Here is a 21,650-nt window from a genome sequence, read left to right as displayed (position 1 = left end):
AATGTTAAGTGGCTGGTGCTGTTCGGTCACTTTCTCTTGGAGTTGTCTCAGGGTGAAGATCATGTCTGTGGTGGATCTACCAGATCTGAAACCACATTGGCTTTCAGGCAACACTTCTTCTGAAAGGATCTTTATCCGGTTCAGAATGTTCTTAGCCAGGATCTTTCCAGCAGTTGACAGAAGTGAGATCCCACGGTGATTTCCACAATCACTTTGTTCACCCTTCTTCTTGTAGATGGTCACAATCAAAGCATCTTTGAAGTCTCGAGGAAGGCATAGATTCTGCCAGCCGGCATTATAGAGCTTTAGTAGCTCTGACTTAATTATGAGCCACCATGCTTCAGGATGTCTGATGGGATACCATCTTGTCCTGTTGCCTTCCCACTTCTGGTGTCTTTAAGTGCTTTCTCTACTTCAGCCATTGTGATTGGCTGACAGAGGTCTTCTCTTATCAGCCTTCTTGTAAGCCACTGGCATGCATTTGGATCTGCTGATCCTTCTTGATTCAATCGGATGCAGAAGTGCTCTTTCCATCTTTCTGTGATATCTTTCAGGTCAGTACACAGCTTACTTCCATCTGCCGTTTTTACTGGTGCTACCGTATTGCTTCTTGGCCATAGATGGCTCTCAGAACAGAGTCCATGCATATCATTTCGATCTGCTAAGGCCTGCAGCTCTTCTGCTTTCTTGCTCCACCAGTTGTCCTTCATCACCCTAATCTCCTTCTGAACTTTGGCTTTAATTGCCTTGAAGGCTGATTGACTCCTCTCAGAGTTCTCTTTTGGGTGGGCATTGTGAAGCATTTGCTTTTCCGGTAGCAGTTCTTGGATTTCTTCATCTTGATCCTGGAACCAGTCAGGCGATTTTCTTTTTGGATGACCAAGCACCTCTTTTGCTGAATTATAGATGGTCTCTTTCATTTGTGTCCAGCATTCTTCAATGTTACTTGTGCCTATTGCAACCCTTCTTCATCTTGAAGAGCAGATGTGATTGCTGCAGCTAGTCTCATTTGATGTTCTGTGCTTGCTAGCTTGTTGGTATCCAGTTTCTTCAGTGCCCCACATGGTGTTTTTCGTGACTGCATCTAGTTTCATTCAATTCAATTCAATGTATTGTCATTAAAAACAATGTGCAGGCACATGTTAAAAATGAAATGAGGGCTGTGGCTTCACCAAACAGTGCAAGACAGACACAGACAAACACAGCAAACACAATACAAGATATACACACATGAAGACCAAAAACTAAAAATAAGTTGAAAGAGAGCTGGAGTACAAAATATCTAAAAATATCTACAGACATTCAGTGGGTAGCCAGGTTCAGGTGGGCAACAGCTTATGGAAAGAAGCTGTTTTTGAGCCTGGTAGTGCGGGCTCTGAGGCTCCTGTAGCGCCTCCCAGAGCGCAGGGGGGAGAACAGTCCATGGTTGGGGTGGGTGGGATCTCTGCTGATGCTCAGACCCCTTCGAAGGCAGCGTTTGTGATAAATGTCTTTTATGGCTGGGAGCTGGGTACCGGTGATATGCTGGGCCGCCTTGACGATCCGCTGCAGAGCTTTCTGGTCTACTGAGGTGCAGTTGCCATACCACACTGAGATGCAGATGGTCAGGATGCTCTCTATGGTGCAGTGGTAGAAGTTGGTGAGAATTTTGGGGGGTAGACGGGTGCTCCTCAGCCTCCTCAGGAAATGCAGGCATTGTTGGGCCTTTTTCACAAGGGCCTGGGTGTTTAATGTCCATGAAAGGTCCTCGCTGATGTGGACTCTAAGGAATTTAAAGCTGGAAACAAGGTCCACTTCCACCCCATTGATGTGAATGGGGGAGTGGCTGCAGCTTCTAGACCTCCTGAAGTCCACAATCAGCTGCTTTGTTTTCTGCACATTAAGGACAAGATTGTTGGTTGTACACCATGTTGTGAGGTGCTCAATCTCATCTCGGTAGGCCATCTCGTCATTGTTGGTGATACGGCCAATGACTGTGGTGTCATCTGCAAACTTAACTATAACATTTGAAGGGTGAGTTGGCAGGCAGTCGTGGGTAAAGAGGGAGAAAAGGAGGGGGCTCAGAACACAGCCTTGAGGGGCACCTGTGCTGAGGGTCAGGGTGGAGGAGGAGTGGACACCTAACCTAACAGACTGAGGTCTGTTGGTCAGGAAGTCCAGGATCCAGTTACAGAGGGAGGGGGTTGAGGCCAAGGGAGAGGAGTTTGGTGGTTAGTTTTGCGGGGATGATAGTGTTGAAGGCAGAGCTGTAATCTATAAACAGCATCCGGATGTATGTGTTGTTAAGTTCAAGGTGGGTCAGAGCAACATGCAGGGCAGTGGCAATGGCATCCTCAGTAGACCTTTTGGGATGGTAGGCGAACTGATGTGGGTCGAATGTGGGGGGAATAATGTTTTTGATGTGAGCCAGAACCAGTCTTTCAAAGCACTTCATGGCAATGGGGGTGAGTGCTATGGGTCGGTAGTCATTCAGACATGTGGATGTTGGTTTCTTGGAGACAGGAATGATAGAGGTGGTCTTAAAGCATGCCGGGACTTTAGATTGGGACAGTGAGAGGTTAAATACAGGTGTGAAGACCTCAGCCAGCTGGTCGGCACATTCCCGGTATGCCGTCTGGTCCAGCAGCCTTCCGTGTGTTCACTCTGCGCAGTGATTCTCTGACCTCTGTGACTGATAGAGTGAGCACCTGGTTTTCTGGGTGGCTGGGGATTTTTGTGGCTGGGTCAGTATTGTCCTTGTCGAAGCGGGCATAGAAATGATTTATTTTGTCTGGCAGGGAGGCATCATGGACAGTGGGACCGCGATTAGAGCTTTTGTAGTCTGTGATAGACTGAATGCCTTGCCACATTCGTCGAGGGTCAGAGTTTTTGTGAAAGTGGTCCTCTATTCGTAGGGAATATTTATGTTTGGCTGTTCTGATGCCCTTTTTGAGGTTGGATCTGGCTGCGCTGTAGGCCTCACAGTTACCTGACTTGAACGCTGCATCCCAGACTTTCAGCAGCTGCCGGACCTCACTGGTCATCCAGGGTTTCTAGTTTGGAAAGGTGCGGACTGATTTTTTTTGTTGTGACACTCTCAGTGCAAAAGTTAATGTAGGCAAGTATGGCAGATGTCTGTTCACCACTGTGTTCGGACCAGGTAGGGATCAGTTGAGCATTCTGCTCCACGCATCACCTTTGTTGAGAGTACTTCTGTCAAGATTGCCCTGTGAGTCACAACATAGTCTAACAAATGGAAATGCTTTGATCTTGGATGCATCCAGATGAAGTAGTTCTTTTCGGGCTAAGAGAAGAAGGTGTTTGTGATAGACAGGTCATGCTGAGCACAGAAATTCAACATAAAGTCACCACTGGCATGCTTATCGCCCTTGCCAAACTTTCCGATGACACCCTCATAGGTTAAGTGGTCCCTGCCTATCCTTGCACTGAAGTCTCCTAAAATTAGAAGCTTGTCTGCACTTGGTACACTGTCTGCTACTTCAGCCAATTTCTGCTACTTCAGCCAATTTGTTAGATTCACAGATGGAAGTCACCGACTTCTCTGTACTAAACTTGAAGTACGTAATAAAATAACAGGAACTTTCATTCAAGCGAACTTTCATTGTGCTGTGATCCGACTTTATTCCACAGAGAGAGTGCAGACTAAGACAACCCGGAAACAGTGATGCTGTGGCAGGATGAGGAAAAACACAGCAGACGAAGGCGAGTTTGATGTTTATTCCTCAACTCCAAAAACCAAACTCCAGCAGGAACAACCCTGCACCAGCAAGCCCAGGAACGTAAATCACGCCCCCAGCTCACAGTCCTGCTGGGTGAGAGGCATAGCCCCTAGTGTCCGCCACACAGCCCCCCCCCCCCGAACACCCAGAAGGGACTCCTGGAAAGAAAATTAGTGTCTCACTGGAGGCTTAAGCAGCCTGCCATAACGGCTGCGCCGTCCCTCAGCCGAAACAGCAGGTGAAACACAGTCCAAAGCCGGCTGAGAAGCAGAATGCTGAACCCGTGAAGACACTGCCGGGGTCCTGGAAGGAGGACGACCCCGACGGGGAACCTGGGCCGGAAACACAACTTCGCCTGCCACCTTGTGCGCCGGTTTAAGCCTATCAAGCGTGACACGCTCCCTACGCCCACCCATATCCAGCACAAAACCCTTAGGACCCGTCTCAAGAACCCAAAATGGGCCATCGTATGGGGGTTGGAGGGGCGAGCGGCGAGCATCATGCCGTACAAAAACAAAACGAGCCGAAATGAGCTCCGCAGGCACGAACGACCGCGGAAAACAGTGGTGAACGGGGCCTGAAACCCGAGTGCTGTCGGACAAAAAATGATAAACGGCCGGACGGGGTCGAGGAGCGGAACTCCCAGGCAAAAATTCCCCTTGGACGCGGAGCGGCTGACCGAGCACCAGCTCAGCGGGTGAAGCGTCGAGGTCCTCCTTATGAGCCGAACGCAACCCGAGCATAACCCAAGGTAAACGATCAACCCAGTTACCATCCGAGAGCGCAGCACGCAGTGCTGCCTTGAGCGACCGGTGAAAACGTTCACACAAGCCGTTAGCCTGAGGGTGATACGTCGTAGTGCGGTGCACCTGCACACTCAAGGATTGCGCAAGTGCCGACCAGAGCTCTGACACGAACTGGGGGCCCCTGTCTGAGGTGATATCTGACGGAGTGCCGAAACGGGCGACCCAGGAGGAAAGAAAAGCGCGTGCAACATCCGAGGATGTTGTGGAGGACAGAGGGACAGCCTCTGGCCACCTGGTGGTCTGATCTACCATTGTGAGCAGGTGCGTAAAACCCTGTGAAGAAGGTAGAGGGCCCACCAGGTCCACATGCACGTGGTCGAAACGTCTGGCCGGGATCGGAAACGGTTCGAGGGGCAACTTAGCGTGCTGGTGGACCTTAGCGCGCTGGCACGCTACACATGCAGCTGCCCACCCCTTGACGTCCTTGCAGAGGCCAGGCCAGACGAACTTGGAACTGACCAACTTCACCGACGCCCGAACTCCAGGGTGCGAGAGGGAGTGAATCGAATCGAAAACTCGACGGCGCCAGGCCACTGGAACAATGGGGTGGGGACGGCCGGTGGAGACATCGCAGAGGAGGGCAGAACTGCCTTCCTGCATCACAGCATCCTCTAGCTTGAGGCCGGTACGCGTTGACCTAAGGGCAAGGACGTCCGGGTCGCTGGGCTGGTCGGCAGCCATAGCGGAGAAATCCACACCGAGATGCACAGGACACACAAGCACACGTGACAGACAATCAGCAACAGGGTTGGACTTCCCGGCCACATTCTGAATGTCCGTTGTGAACTCGGAGATTGCCGCTAGGTGGCGCTGTTGACGAGCAGACCACGGCTCAGTCACCTTGGACATGGCGAAAGTCAGCGGTTTATGATCCACATAAGCCGTGAATGGGCGACCCTCCAGCAGGAAGCGGAAATGCCGGGTTGCAAGTTGCAGTGCCAGCAACTCCCGGTCAAAAACGCTGTACTTGCGCTCGCTATCTCGCAGTTTGCGGCTAAAAAATGCGAGTGGCTGCCATGCATTCGCCACACGCTGTTCAACCACAGCCCCCACGGCTATGTCAGACGCATCGGTTGTTAAAGCTATGGACGCCGTGGGTGTGGGATGGGCGAGGAGGGCAGCGTTAGCCAGGGCGCACTTAGCTCCGTCAAAGGCCTGGACCTGTTCGGGAGTCCAGTCGACAGGGTCGTTAGCCTTCTTAAGCCGCAGGGCTTCATAAAGTGGCTGAAGGAGGTGGGCAGCGCGAGGGAGGAAACGGTTATAGAAATTAACCATGCCTAAGAATTCCTGCAATGCCTTAACAGAGACTGGGCGGGGAAATTCCGCCACCGCTTGCACCTTAGAAGGCAACGGGACCGCGCCTTGCGGCGAAATGCGGTGACCCAAGAAATCAATCACCGGCAGTCCAAACTGACACTTGGCCGGGTTGACTATCAGGCCGTGTTCGTCCAGACGACGGAAAACCTGTTTCAGGTGCGCCAGGTGCTCTTCAGCTGACGGACTGGCCACTAATATGTCGTCGAGATAAACGAACACGAAAGCAAGGTCACGCAACACCGAGTCCATCAGCCTCTGAAAGGTTTGCGCTGCCCCCTTCAAGCCAAAAGGCATGCGCATGAACTCAAAAAGCCCAAATGGGGTGATCACTGCGGTCTCGGGCACATCCTTTGCGCGCACGGGAACCTGATGATAGCCGCGCACCAGGTCCACCTTAGAGAAAATAGTGGTACCTGCCAGGCGTATGGAAAAGTCCTGTATGTGTGGGATGTGATAGCGGTCATTGGCGGTGACGTTGTTCAGGCGGTGCAAGTCGCCGCAAGGCCGCCACGACCCATCCGCCTTGGGCACCATGTGAAGCGGCGAGGCCCACGGGCTGTTGGAACGCCTCACTATACCCAGACGCTCCATGATGGCGAACTCCTCCTTAGCTGTAGCCAATTTTACCGCGTCGAGGCGCCGCGCGCGCGCAAAAACCGGCGGTCCCAGAGTGGGAATGAAATGTTCTACCCCGTGTTTAGTAACCGCGGTGGAAAAGGCAGGCGTAGTCACCGATGGAAAATCCGCCAGCAAACGTTGAAAAACATCCCCTAATGCTAAAAAGTTAGCGTGTGTTAACGGCCCGGCTCCCCCTGTCTCGCACGGAAAAGTGGCGAAAGACACAGCATCAATTAAACGGCGGTTTGCAACATCAACCAGCAGACCATTAGCACACAGAAAATCCGCGCCGACAATAGGAACAGTAATGGCGGCGACTACAAAGTCCCACTCAAAATGGCGCCCGTGAAAGCAAACAGTCACCAACCTTGTGCCAAACGTCGCAATGGACGAACCGTTAGCTGCCCTTAACTGTGGGCCACCGCCTTCGGCCGACCTGTCTGTCTTAGCAGGAGGGAGTAGGCTCTTTTGCGAGCCTGAGTCCACCAGAAACCGTCTTCCTGACATCGTGTCCTTAATGAAGAGCAGCTCACTACGTCCGCCAGCGCCCACAGCTGCTACTGAGAGCTGGCCCTGGAGTTTCCCGCCGCCTCAAACGTGCACGGAGGGACGCAGCGCCTCGCTTTGCCGCCGAACCGCTGGTGGAAGAAACAGAGGCCTCTCCCGCGCCGTCTCCGGGCAGTCACTCCAGCCACCACTGCCGGGTCCGCGTCCTCCGACGCCGGCTGCAGAGGCTCCGATGCCACACTCTGCACAGACAACCGTCTGGTAGCCAGCAGGACCCGATCGGCCTCCTCAGCCAAACCTTGGCAGTCACCAGCGGCCAGACACGGGGAATTAGCCAAAGCCGCGCGCACAGGAGACGGAAGCTGGCGCAGGAAAACGTGCGGGAAAAGGAATCCACCTTCGTCCGAGCCTAGCAGCGGCATATTGTCCATGAGATCCACAGCCGTCCCGTCGCCCAAACCGGATAGGGAAAGGATTCTATCTGCCCTCTCTGCGGCAGATAGGCTGTACCTCCGGAGCAGAAGATGTCTGAGGGCGACGTATTTATCGTGTTGCGGAGGGGGCGCGCAACAGCTGCATGGCCCGGCGTGTGGACTGCTGGTCCAGCGCAGCGAGGACCAAATAGTATCTGGAGTCGTCCGCGGAGATTCCACGCAGGTGGAACAGCGCCTCGACATGCTGGAACCACGAAGCCGGGTTGCTCTGCCAGAACTCTGGGAGCTTCACAGCCGCGGAGGGAAAGGCCGGCTGTGAGAGTTGGGGCGGCGTGGCCGAAGTGGATTCAAACTCCTCTTCTGCTCCAAACATGTTCAATTCGGGGTCACCAATGTGGCAGGATGAGGAAAAACACAACAGACGAAGGCGAGTTTGATGTTTATTCCTCAACTCCAAAAACCAAACTCCAGCAGGAACAACCCTGCACCAGCAAGCCCGGGAACGTAAACCACGCCCCCAGATCACAGTCCTGCTGGGTGAGAGGCATAGCCCCTAGTGTCCGCCACAATGCCCAATATATAAACACTGGCGCCCTCTAACGGAACCCTAGGGAAGTGTCCAGAGCAGACAAACACAAAATACATCACATCTCCTCCCCACTTATTTAGCTCAGGGTTCCCCGAAAAACCTGGATGCCTATTCATATCTCCTGAATAACACCCGAATATTCCTGCAGAACAACACGGAATACTTTAAAACAGATAACATAACTCAAAACGTCCTACCATCACTTGCATTAAAAAAACAGGACTTGCACACGTTGGCTTTAAAAACAGCTCTCAAATCTAGGTTGCCACATGAGAAAATAACTTTTCAGGAACTGCGTAATAAATTGATAAAAGAACTGAGGCAAGCTAAAGCTGTTGTCTTTATTAAACTAATCAACGAGTCTAAGGGAAATAGTAAAGTTATCTGGGAAAACATTAACAAAATCACAAAGAGGGAAGGTAAATTAATTCAAAATTGGATATTAAAGGATAAATCGGAAGTGATTGAGGACAATGAACAAATAACAACAATCTTTAATACATTCTTTGTGGACTCTGTAGAGTGTCTAGCTAAGAATTTTGGAGAAAGACCCAGACTTCTTCAACCAGTAAATGAGGAACTCCCAGTATTCACAATTGAATGTGTCTCTGAAGCTGCTGTTATGAAAGTGCTTGACACCTTAAAACGGTTCAAGTCCAAGGATGTCTCCGACCTTGACTCTCATTTCTTTAAGACTTATAGATCGATTATATGTAAACCACCTTTAACTCATCTGATAAGTGTATCAATATAAAAATCATGTTTTCCATCTTCCTGGAAGGCTGCAATAGTGACACCTGTCTTTAAGTCAGGGGACAGTACTGCTCCATCAAATTACAGACCCATCAGTATTCTCCCAATAGCCTCCAAAATTGCTGAAAAGATTGTGTGTGACCAGCTAGTCACCCACTTAAATGAAGGTGCATATAATTTACACCCAATGCAATTTGGTTTCCATAAGCACCATTCTACAGAAGCTGCGATCTGTTATTTTGTGGAGCAGAATAAAAGTATCTTGACAATGGTGGTGTGGTCGGAGCCGTGTTTTTGGATTTTACAAAGGCCTTCGACACCGTTAATCATAACGTCCTACTCTCAAAGATTTCAAGATTTAACTTTTCCATTGATGCATTAGACTGGACGGAGTCTTATTTAAATAAGAGAAAAAAAGTGTACTAAAATCGGTGACAAGTGTTCAGCAAACACATATTGTACAGCTGGGGTTCCTCAAGGGTCTGTACTAGGACCAATTTTATTTAGTATATACATAAACGGTCTTCCACAAGCCTGTCCAGATGTAAACATTCAAATGTATGCTGATGATACAGTCATCTTCACTCATGCAAGATCAAAAGAGCAAGTTGTAGCTAAATTAACAGCTGCCATGTGCAAGGTGTCTGATTGGCTTACAAACTATGCTTAACTCTCAATGTAAGCAAAGCAGTCTGCATGTACTTAACATCAAGGACCAACAATACAGTTGATCCAAATATTTTATTAAACAGTGAAGCTATTAATACGGTGACACGTAAAATATTTAGGCATCATAATGGACAAGCACTTGTCTTTTGAAAAAGCATGTCAGTAAGGTAACCAGGAACATTAAGTTCAATTTGAATAATTTTAAGAGCATCAGGCATCAAATGTCTTCATCTGCTGCAAATATTTTTCTACATGCCATGATTTTCCCTCAATTGTCGTACTGTATAACCACTTGGTCCCAAGCAGGAGTGACCACCCTCAAGCCAGTATATTCTCTATATAAACATATTTTAAAAATATTGGATAAAAAACCAAGGGAATATCACCACTGCCATATCCTGAAAAAATATAAGTTTCTTAATTTTGATAATTTTTGGTTTTATTCAGATGTATGCCTGATGTTCAAGATTATTCATGGACTCGCACCCCCCCCCCAAGAGCATGCCTGGCTTCTCCCAACAGTGACAGAACTGTAAGAGTCAGGACCAGAGCATCTTCAAGGGGAGATTGGGTACCACAGTTTAGGAAGACTACTTTCGGTCAATCAGCATTTTCAGTAAAAGTGATGGGAAAGTGGAATTCCCTTCCCCCTAATGTCAGAGAGCCAGCCAGCTTTGCAGTGTTTAAAAAGCATCTAAAGCTTTGGTTAAAATCAGCACAAAGGTGTAATCACAAATAAATGTCCTTGCTTTAATATTCTGCACATATTTTAGATTTCACTTAGGGTTTTTGTTTTAGTTTTTATTCAGAGTTGTTACTATATTTTTCTTAGTCAGGAACAGCCTAGGGTTCTGGCTGGAACCAGCCCAGGTGCAACATGACTATAGACTGTGTATAACTTATATTGCTTGCCATTGAATAGGCCAGATTGATTTTTACAGCTGTTGTCATAGTTTAGGTCAGATTGTTATTCATTGATGTTTCAGGTCAGATTACTATTTATATTTATTGTTGTTGAATAGATGAAATCCATATTTATTATGTTGTTGTCATATAGTTCAGATTGCTATTTATATCTACTGTTTTAAATAGATCACATTGTATTTATAACTTTTGAGATTGGTTTTCTGATGTATTGTCATGTTTTTATTTTATCTTGATTGTTCTTTGTCTCCCTGTCCAATAGTTTTCTTATGTATTGTTATGTTTTTACTTCTGTATTAATTGTTGTTTGTTTGCCTGTCCGGGGAATGCAGATGCAATTTAGCTGCCAGCTAACTCTGGTGCAATTGTAAAATTGTGCGTTGTCCCTGTCAAATAAACAATAAACGAAACGAAACAAAACAAATTGAAATGCTTTGATCTTGGATGCATCCAGGTGAAGTAGTTCTTTTCGGGCTAAGAGAAGAAGGCGTTTGTGATAGACAGGTCAAAATGAGAAGCTTGTCTGCACTTGGTACACTGTCTGCTACTTCAGCCAATTCCTGGTAGAAAGATTCCTCGTCTTCATCTGGATATGCCATGGCTGAAGCATACACATTGATGAGTGATAAGAAGCGTTCTCCCCCCACAGGGACTCAGAGACTCATAATCCTCCCAGAGATTCCTAATGGTAGAGTGGGCAATCTGGACGCAATTCTGTTGGTAATGGCAAAGGTCACTCCAACATCTCTCCTTCCATCGACCTTTCCAATCCAGAAGAAGGTGTAGTAGCTCTGTTGTATTTGTCCTTGCCCTTCAATCCTTGTTTCTTGGAGAGCAGCAATGTCAATGCGGTATCTCTCTAGCTCCTCAGCAATCAATGCAGTTTTTCTCTCAGGTCTAGTGTGGTTGTCCAACATGGTCTGAACGTTCCATGTAGCAACAGTCAGTTTCACTTTCTTGCATTTTCGACCGCTGAAGTGAAGACCTGCTGGCCATGGTGAGCCAGGCAGGTAGTTTCTGAGCAAGCTTTTTTTACTCCACTTTTTCTAGGGGCTTCCCCTTACAGGGCGGGCAGTGCTTTCCCTGAAAAGGGCTGCCCAGACACTCACACAGCTGCCTCGACCCTGTTGTTGCCCAGAATTCAACAGAGTTGCGACCATCACATGTGAGTGGCCTATGTGCAGAGGTCCCGCTAGTAGCTTCCAGCTCCTTCAGCCTGCTACTGTCACGTTCATTCTGTCACCATAGGACTTTGCAAACAAGCTGTCCTTGCAAGTGTAGTAGTTAAGACAGTCGGTGTCATGCCCCCACCAAACAGTCTCTCTGGACCTCAGAACCCATTCCTAAGTGGTACACCGTAGTGCAATGGGCTCAGTAGATAAAGAGGTTGCCCCACAGTGACAGCTTACTTGTCAAGTGATGCCATCCATTGACCAACAGAGTGGTTCCTTTGCATGCCATCTGATGTTTGTGCCATTGGTCCAATAGGGCTCATGATCCTATTGGGCTCTTCTGTCACAAACCCCATTGAGCGCCCTGCTGCCAGTGCCTTCTTGGATTTGAATTCAGAGTTACCTTCTCCTAGCCTTTGCCTAAAGAGGCAAATCTTCAAGGCAGTAGAAACAGATGCAGATAGCACCATCTACTGTCATAATGATAGCAGCAAAAGCTGACCTGACCCCCCCTTCCATTGGATGGTATACATGTGATGACCATTATTGGATGTTGTATTTTTATCTTTTGCCTGTCTGCTCTTTCGGCTGTGCTCTGAACCCACTCCACTAGATGATGTATGTAAACTACCCCATTGGATGATATTTCATTTTGTTATATTTCAAAAGTATGCTATTTCAACACTGTACTGGCCGTTTAAGCCCTTACTTTTTCAAAACGATCCCCAGTCCCTCCCTCATTGGTTGTAATGTTCCTCATGTTACTTTTCAAATGTTTCCGATCCTCCCATTGGTTGCTGTGCACTTCAACTAGGGATGTGGTGCGAGGCATCATAGCATTTATTCGCTGGGTTTTTTTCTTTGTTGTATAGCCAACTTGGCAGCTGATGAGTGCATGACACATGAAACCAGCTTGTACTGTTATGAATTAAAGTTTTTTCCTACATCTATTTTAATAGATATATTCATTTAATTAAGTTATATATATATATATAATGTTTGATGATATTACTGTTATGTAGTAGTGGGTGGAACCTGCAACATTCAAGATTACTCTATGTATATTACTCATATTACTAAAACTTCAACTTCTAATAACAATCCTAACTGTAATAATCTTCTGAATCAGAATCAGAATCAACTTTAGGAATTTGACTCTGGTCCACAGCAGCTTCTCTAGCACTTCCAGACATCACTCACAAAAAAAATCAAAAAAATAAAACAACAGGTATGTTGTCGCTGAGTTGTCAACAACGTATGCCCACATATAATGCCATATTGATTTTAAGCTATATTGCCCATATACTATACCATATACCATGCCGCAACCCCACTACCAATCATACCCATATACAGTGCTATATCCTCCCACTATATTGCACTATATTATCTTATGTACCGGAAGTATACACTATATATTCACCTACCATCCACATCACCACTACATACTATATCATATACCTATGTTTATACCACATGTTGCCTATGTAAGCCTGTGGTTAAAACTGTGAGGAAATGGACCAATGAGTCAAAACTGGAGCTCCAGGACTGCCTTGACTTCACTGACTGGAGTTTTTCTGAGGCTGCATCTACAGACCTGGATGAACTTACTGACAATGTGACATCTTACATCAGCTTTTGTGGGGACATTTGTGTGCCCAACAAAACTTTCTACACCTTTAACAACAATAAGCCCTGGTTCACGACAAAATTCAGGCAGCTTCATCAGGCCAAAGAGGAAGCCTACAGGAGTGGAGATAGGATCTGGTATAACAAAGACAGAAATACACTCAAAAAGGAGATCAGAGTGGCAAAAAGGTGAAAACAAGTTTTCTGCCAACGACCCATCATCAGTCTGGAGTGGTTTGAAAGACATAACCAACTACAGGAGACCATCAGCCACCCACACTGCAGGGAACCATCAACTGGCTGACGAACTAAAGGGCTGAAGAAGAATACAGAGATTTTCATCTAATGTTGTGTTATACTTTTAACAAATTTCACCTCTTGTCATTATCACAAGTTACACACTTCTTGGAACTTATGGTCCATAGGCCTCATTTACCTGAAATTATACCAATCCATGTCGCTCATCACAATTTACACCTCAGAGTAATTTTACTCCTGGTACCATTCTTTATTTTTTATGATTACTTTCAGTTTGCAGGTGCCTAAACACTCGATTCTCTGTTGATTGTAGTCTTTCAATTTAGGTGTTTTTCTCTGTATTTTGGGCCCATGTTTGACAGCAATGCCACTTCAGGGAAGTTTGAATAGTCAATGGCCACTAGAAAGTCTTTACCTTTGAGATGGAACAAGTCCATTCCTACTTTGTGCCGTGGCGTTGTTTGCACATCTGCTTCTATCATAGGCTCTTTGGTTTGCTTGTTTCTGTGTTTCTGACATGTCTCATACCTGCTTATCAGTCTCTCCAGTTTGGAACACAAGAAATTGTTTTTTTCAGAGACAAGCTCTTTGCACAAGGTGACCATCCTGACCAGGAAAAAATCAATGCCATACAGGACATGCCAAGGCCCACAGACAAGACAGGTGTGCTATGCATCATGGGGAGGTACAAACACAGGGTCTGGCATGTGGGATAAATAAAAGTTTCGTGTGAATTTGGAAAAGGTCTCAGTCCATTCATTTTAAAACAACAAACAAAGCATCACCCCCTCCAGCCACAATACACAACCAACTGCACTCCCTGCCAGCCACTCTCCCCTCCCCACCGAACCCCCATCTGCACTCAGTATCTGTGTTGAGGACATGCACCAGCTCTTCCAGAGACAGAAGATAAGGAAGGCACCGGGCCTCGATGGCGTGTCACCCTCCTGTCTTAAAGTCTGTGCTGGCTTGCTGGTCCCCATTTTCACATTGATCTTCAACAGATCACTGGAGCTGTGTGAAGTCCCCTCCTGCTTCAAAACCTTCACTATCATCCCGGTCCCCAAGAAACCCCGTATCACAGGATTAAATGACTACAAGCCCATTGCCCTAACATCTGTGGTCATGAAATCCTTCGAGAGACTGGTGTTGGCCCACCTAAAGCAAATAACGTGCCCCCTGCTTGACCCCCTTTACCTTGCTTACTAACCAAAGAGGTCGGTGGAGAACGCAGTCAACATGGAATTGTACTCCAACACCTTGACTCCCAAGGGACATATGCAAGGGTCCTGTTTGTGGACTTCAGCTCAGTGTTCGACACCATCATCCCAGATGTCCTCCACTCCAAACTCACCTGGCTCATTGTATCAGCCCCAATCTGCCAGTGGATTAAAAACTTCCTGACAGACAGCAGGCAGTTGGTGAAGTGGGGGAAAATCACATCTAGTACCCAGACAATCAGCACTGGTGCCCCCCCCCCCCCGGGATGTGTGCTCTCCCCTCTACTCACCTCCCTCTACACAAATGAGTGCACCTCAGGTGACCCGTCTGTTAAACTCCGTTACGGATGACACAACCATCATTGGCCTTATCCCGGATGGTGATGAGTCTGCATATAGATGGGAGGTTGATCAGCTCACCCTCTGGTGCGGCCATAACAACCTGGAGCTGAACACACTCAAAACAGTGGAGATGACAGTGGACTTCAGGAGGAGTCCTCCAACACTACACCTCCACCCCCACCACCACCATAAGCAACAGCATGGTGTCTATGGTGAAAACCTACAGATTTCTGGTCTCCACAATCTCCCAGGACCTAAGGTGGACATCCATCCCATCTCATCTCATCTCATCTCACCATCAGCTGCTTCTCCAGGGTCAGGTTGCAGTGGCAGCAAGCTAAGTAGGGCACTCCAGACGTCCCTCTCCCCAGCAACACCCTCCAGCTCCTCCTGAGGGATCCCAAGGCATTCCCATGCCAGACTAGACATGTAGTGCCTCCAGCGAGTTCTGGTTATACCCCGGGGTCTCCTCCCAGGTGGACGTGCCCAAAAAACTCCAAAGGAAGGTACCCAGGAATCCTAATCAAATGCCTCAATTGGCTCCTTTCAGCGAAAAGGAGCAGCAGCTCTACTTCAAGCTCCCTCCGGATGTTTGAGCTCCTCACCCTATCTCTAAGGCTGAGCCCAGACACCCTACAGAAGAAACATATTTAGCCACTTATATCCGCAATCTCAACCTTTAGTCATTACCCAAAGCTCATAGGTGAGGGTTGGAATGAAGATTGACTGGTAAATTGAGAGCTTTGCCTTCCGGCTCAAATCCCTCTTCACCACAATGGTCTGGTACGATGTCTGCATTACGGCTGACGCTGCACCAATCTGCCTGTCAATCTCCCTCTCCATCCTATCCTTACTCGTGAACAAGACTCCAAGATACTTGAGGCAACAACTCATCCCCAACCCGGAGGGAAAAATCCACCATTTTCTGGTAGAGAACTATGTCCTCAGACTTGGAGGTGCTGACTCTCTCACACTCAACTGCAAACCATCCCAGTGTGCGCTGGAGGTCGCGTTCTGATGACGCCAACAAAACCACATCATCTGCGAAGAGCAGAGATGCAATTCTGTGGTTCCCAAAACGGGCACACTCCTCACCTTGGCTGCACCTTGAGATCCTGTTCATGAATATCACAAACAAAATCAGAGACAAGGGACAACCATGACTGAGTCCGACACCAACCGAAAACGTGTTTGACTTTGTGCCGAGAATGCGGACACAGCTCTCCCTTTAGTTATACAAGGACCGCATGGCTTGTAGCAACTGTTCCAGTACCCCATACTCGCGCAGCACCTCCCACAGAGTGCCCTGTGATACACAATCGTAAGTCTTCTCCAAGTCCACAAAACACAAGTAGACCGGCTGGTCAAACTTCCATGCCTCCCTCAGCACTTCCGCAAGGGTAAAGAGTTGGTCCGTTGTTCCACAGCCAGGACGGAATCTGGATGGTTCCTCCTGGATCCGAGGTTCGACAATTGGTTGGAGCCTCCTTTCCAGCACCCTAGAATAGACTTTCCCAGGGAGGCTGAGCAGTGTGATGCCCCGATAATTGGAGCACACCCTACGGTCCCCTTTTTTAAATATGGGAACCCTCACCAGCAACATGGTGGCGCAATGGTTAGCATGGTCGCCTCACAGCAAGAAAGTCCTGGGTTCGAGGTAGTCCAACCTTGGTGGGTCATCCCAGGTCATCCTCTGTGTTGAGTTTGCATGTTCTCCCCGTGTCTGCGTGGGTTTCCTCCAGGGGGCTCCGGTTTCCTTCCACAGTCCAAAGACATGTAAGTCAGGTGAATTGGCCGTACTAAATTGTCCCTAGGAATAAATGTGTGTGTGTGTGTGTGTCTGTGTCTGTGTGAGCCCTGTGATGGCTTGTCCATGACTGCTGGAAGAGGCTCCAGCATCGCTGCGACCCTGAGAGCAGGATAAGCGGTTAAGGTAATGGATGGATGGATGGATGGATGGATGGATGGACCCATCGCCCCAGTCTCCCTCTCCACAGGTACTGTCCCCGACCTCCACGTGACACTGAAGAGGCGTGTCAGCTAAGACAGCCCAACAATGTCCAGAGCCTTCAGCATCACAGGGCGAATCTCATCCACACCCGGCGCCTTGCCACCGATGAGCTTTTTAGGTGCCTCAGATACCTCCACCAGGGATATGGGTGGGGCTTCCCCTGAGTATTCAGACTCTACCTCTTCCACTGAGGACGTGTTAGCTGGTTTCAGGAGCTCCTCAAAGTATTCTGTCCACCACCCTACAACATCCTCAATCCGGGTCAGCAGTTCCCCTCCCAGGCTGAACACAGCCTGAGTCAAGCCCTGCTTCCCCTTCCTGAGTCTCCGGATGGTTTGCCAGAATTTCCTTGAACCCAGTGGAAAGTCCTCTTCCATAGGCTTGCCGAACTCCTCCCAGATCCCGAGTTTTTGCTTCCACGACCACCGAAGCTGCAGCCCTTCTGGCCTCCCAGTACCTGTGTGCTACTTCAGGAGACCCCTGGGCCAGCCAAGCCCTAAAGGCCTCTTTCTTCAGCCTGACAGCTTCCCTCACCGCGGTGGTGAGTATACAACGGCAGGCATCCAACAGTGGACATCCAACATAAACAAAGTCATCAAAAAGGCCCAGAAGAGGATGTAATTTCTCCATCAGCTGAAAAAATCAACCTGCCTCTGGAACTGCTGATCCAGTTCTACACTGCAATAATCCAGTATTTCCTCTCCACGCCCATCACTATCTGGTTAATATCAGCCTTCAAACAGGACAGGGACAGACTACAACAGACAGTTAAGTCTGCAGAGAAAATCGTTGATGCCAACCTGCCCTCCATTCAGGACTAATACACCTCCAGAGTCAGGAAACGGGCAGGCATCATCACTGCAGTCCCATCACAACTTGGTCACAACCTGTTCCAACTCCTTCCCTCTGGTAGGCGCCACAGAGCACTCTACACCAAAACAACCAGACATAAAACGTTTCTTTCCTTCAACCTTGTCATATAAATCCAACCTTTTTGTAGAAACTGTGCTGCATATTGTACATATACTGGTGCACTATGTCATGTCCATCAACCACAGGCATGTATGTAAGTAACTTGCTAACATCTATTTCATCATCTCTGATATATTCTCTGCACCACTGCACCTTATTGCCTCTTATTTCACCTGTATATAGTCAATCCTTGTGTATATATCTGAAGATTTTTATATTGTCATTCTATATTAAGTATACTGAGAGACTCACGAAAGCGGAGTCAAATTCCATGTATGTGCAAACCTACACAACCAATAAATATGATTCTGACTCGGATTCAAATATCCCCCATCACCAATTGCAATTTCACAGTCTAAGAAGGCGAATCTGTCATTTTTTACATCCTCTCTGGTGAACTTGATGTGGTTGTCCACCGAGTTGATGTGGTCAGTGAATTGTGGTATGTCCTGAGATTTAATTTTAAGCCAGAGGTCATCCACAAAATTGAACCAATGGTAGATGTCGTCCCTGGATAGGACATCAGAGCCCTCTTTCCCACTTCCTCCATATACAAGTTGGCCACTGTAGGTGAGACTGGGGCACCCATAGCACACCCATGCTTCTACCTATAGTACTGCTCCCTGTATGTGAAGTACGTGGACTGAAGACATAGCTTCGGGAGTAGACACACTTGGTCAGTGTTAAGGGTGGTCCTATTACTAAGGGTGGGGTCATGTTGTAATTTCATACAGACTACAGGTATCCCCACCCTTAAAAACAATAAAGTCGTATAATGACCGAAGGTTTCATATACAAATTGCTGTGACCATTAACTAGAGTTACAATGGCAACGTGTAATATTCACAGAGGATTGAGGAATAGTTGCAATCACAGCATTGTAAGAGCAAAACAAACAATATAGTGTGTGCTGTTAAAAAGTGCCGGGAGGATTGCCGTGACTTGTACATCAGGGAAACCAAACAGATGCTTGCTGAGAGGATGGGGACAGACTACAACAGACTGCACAGAAAATCATTGCTGCCAACCTGCCCTCCATTCAGGACTTATACACCTCCAGAGTCAGGAAACGGGCAGGCAGCATCACTGCAGACCCATCACACCCTGGTCACAACCTGTTCCAACTCCTCTCCTCTGGAGCTACAGAGCGCTGTACCCCAAAACAACCACATATAAAATCAGTTTCTTTCTGCGGGCTGTCATTCAAAGTAACACTTAACATTATCAAATAAATCAAACCATTACGTATACTGGTACACTCTTCCATGTACATATATTTCAGGCATGTATGTAAGTAACCTGCTAACATCTATTTCAGCATCTCTAATATATTCTCTGCACCATTGCCTCTTATTTCGCCTGTATACAGTCAGTCCTTGCACATATATCTGTAGATTGTTGTGTTGTAGTGTTGTTATTGCATTTTAAGTACACTGAGGGAGCCATGAAACCAGAGTCAAATTCCATGTACGTATGTGCAAACCTACATTGCCAATAAACATGATTCTGATTCTGATAAATGATCATGAATGACAGAATAGTAACAGTGAGAAAGGACAGGGACTGAAATAATATTTTTTCAGTCTGATTTGTTGACATAGGCTGTTTATTACTTTATACAAGCCCATATTATTATTATTTTTATGTGAAACTACTCATGAACCTGACTTGTTACTCATTCACTCACAAACTGATGTTTGGCTGCACCAATGGGTAACCCTTTCAAAAATGTTTGAGGGTGGTTGCATCTGACTATGCTCTTGCAAGATGTGTGTGTGTGTGTGTGTGTGTGTGTGTGTGTGTGTGTGTGTGTGTGTGTGTGTGTGTGTGTGTGTGTGTGTGTGTGTGTGTGTGTGTGTGTGTGTGTGCGACTTGAATAACATGAAGGAGAGAGGGCGGCAAAAATTGCAGATGCTTATAGCTACTTGAATAATTTTCCTTAGCTGACTAAGGGACTGAAGTTTATCCTCCTGTGGATTAATCGTTCGTATTAATCATAACTTTATTTTCCTGGCACCTTTCAAAAAAGATACACACTGAATTTATACAACATGAAATACAAACAATAAACAATAAAAATCTATGTCAAACAAACAAAAGAAAAATCCAGCACTAAATAAAGTAGAAATTAGAAACTTGCCAATAAGGTAAAACTAAAGAAAAAAAACAACAACAACAACAACAGTTATCACTTCTCACGACAGAGAAGCGTCTTGTGAGCAGGCCATACAACGTTAAGGAGGTTCAGGGTTGGGAGGGCCGGTGGAAAAACCGCGATATGTGTTCTCTCGCGATATCAGTCTATGTACGTTTCTAGCGGAAACGTTACCGGACACAATGGCCAGTCGGTTTAACTGCTGTCGTACTGTTTATCCGGTTGAATTTGGAGTTGACGGCAGTCTCTTTAATCACCCCGAATCCACCATCACACCAGGTAAGGGTAAAAGACGGGTAACAAGCAAAACAAAACGCAAACACATCGCGACCGTTAGTCGTATCCCTCGTCATCTCTGTTGAGGATGACAGTCACACTGCTCGCCTTTAATGTTAAGATAATAATGTTGGTGTAGCTATAGATTTTACCCAATGTTTGATGTCATATTTCATGGTTGATCGATGAATATGATAAGTAAGGCCTACAAAACGCGACCGACATCTGCGTTACTCCAACGAAGCGCCATTATGTCGTGTAAATACTGCGTGTGCACTGCGCGCAAACACACATGATCTAATCTGATCCTGTAAATGTCGCCTGCTTGTGTAAAGTCTCTCTTCGCTCTTCATCCATGTTGTCAAACGTAACCGGTTTTACGAAGGTGGTTATCGACTAGCAGCATCTCAAGAATCTTCCGATTGGGCCAGAGTGGTTGAATGCGTTTAATGACAGTGCTCGTTGACAGCCACATGCATACGACACGAACAAATCAAAGGCAGTGTATTTTCAAGAAGAGCGAACTATGGTGCAGTAGCTCTGAGATCTGGTCCTCGGGAAGCCAGTGCTATCGTTACTCATGTTTCCTTGTTGTGCCAGGTGTAAATGCTGTCATTAAGGTTTGTACTAATACCTGGCTGAATGTTCTCCGCTATGACCATAAGGATAAGCATACATGATCAAACCAACCAATTACAGCAAAGGAAAAATTATAAGTAAAAAAAAAAAAACCAAACCGCTGTTATTGATGCAAAAGCTAGAAAGGACTGCTGGGGGAAAATCCTACAGAGTTCCAAATTTAAGCAAATGGGCTTATTGTTACCCCACGACGCAGTGGTGGCGTTTTGAGTGTATGAAACTAGAAGATTGAAAAGTCTGCAGTTTTGTCTGCAGAAGTTCTGTCGTCTCTGATACAGCAAACCACTGGTTAAAGTAAATGAGCTCTGAGGGTCTCTAAACACTTATATGTTAAGACAAGTCCAAAAGATTCTCAGATGGATTCATACAATATAACAACCTGCCACAAGAGCGGGTTACATGTATGGCTGGGTGATACGGACAAAATCAAATATCTTGATATTTTTTAACAAATACCTCAATATTTCATTATTATTTATTCCGCTCATGGTAATGCACAGCTCCAGAAAGAAACAAGCATGATCAAACACAACTCGATTTATACATTCCATGATTGAAAAGGAGCAGGGAGAAGAAAATCTTATTTTGCCTGCCCTTTACTCAAACATAAATAAACAACAGAATAGATGGTTTATCAGTC

The 21,650-nt window shown here is 46.9% G+C and overlaps 1 protein-coding gene across 2 annotated transcripts in view; it reads left to right on the top strand.

Annotated features, from left to right (window-relative positions):
• The first annotated feature begins 20,253 nt into the window (after positions 1-20,253).
• LOC130116783 (putative monooxygenase p33MONOX) overlaps positions 20,254-21,650 on the top strand; it is a 31,041-nt gene continuing 29,644 nt past the window's right edge. For both annotated transcript variants that reach the window (XM_056284833.1, XM_056284832.1), the window contains exon 1: positions 20,254-20,374. The gene's annotated coding sequence lies outside the window, so the exon portion shown is untranslated. The remainder of the gene's footprint in view (positions 20,375-21,650) is intronic.

Source organism: Lampris incognitus, chromosome 8 (genome assembly GCF_029633865.1).
Source record: "Lampris incognitus isolate fLamInc1 chromosome 8, fLamInc1.hap2, whole genome shotgun sequence".
Taxonomy (NCBI): Eukaryota; Metazoa; Chordata; class Actinopteri; order Lampriformes; family Lampridae; genus Lampris; species Lampris incognitus.
The sequence above is the reverse complement of the archived record's forward strand: the minus strand, read 5'-3'. Positions and strand labels throughout refer to the sequence as shown.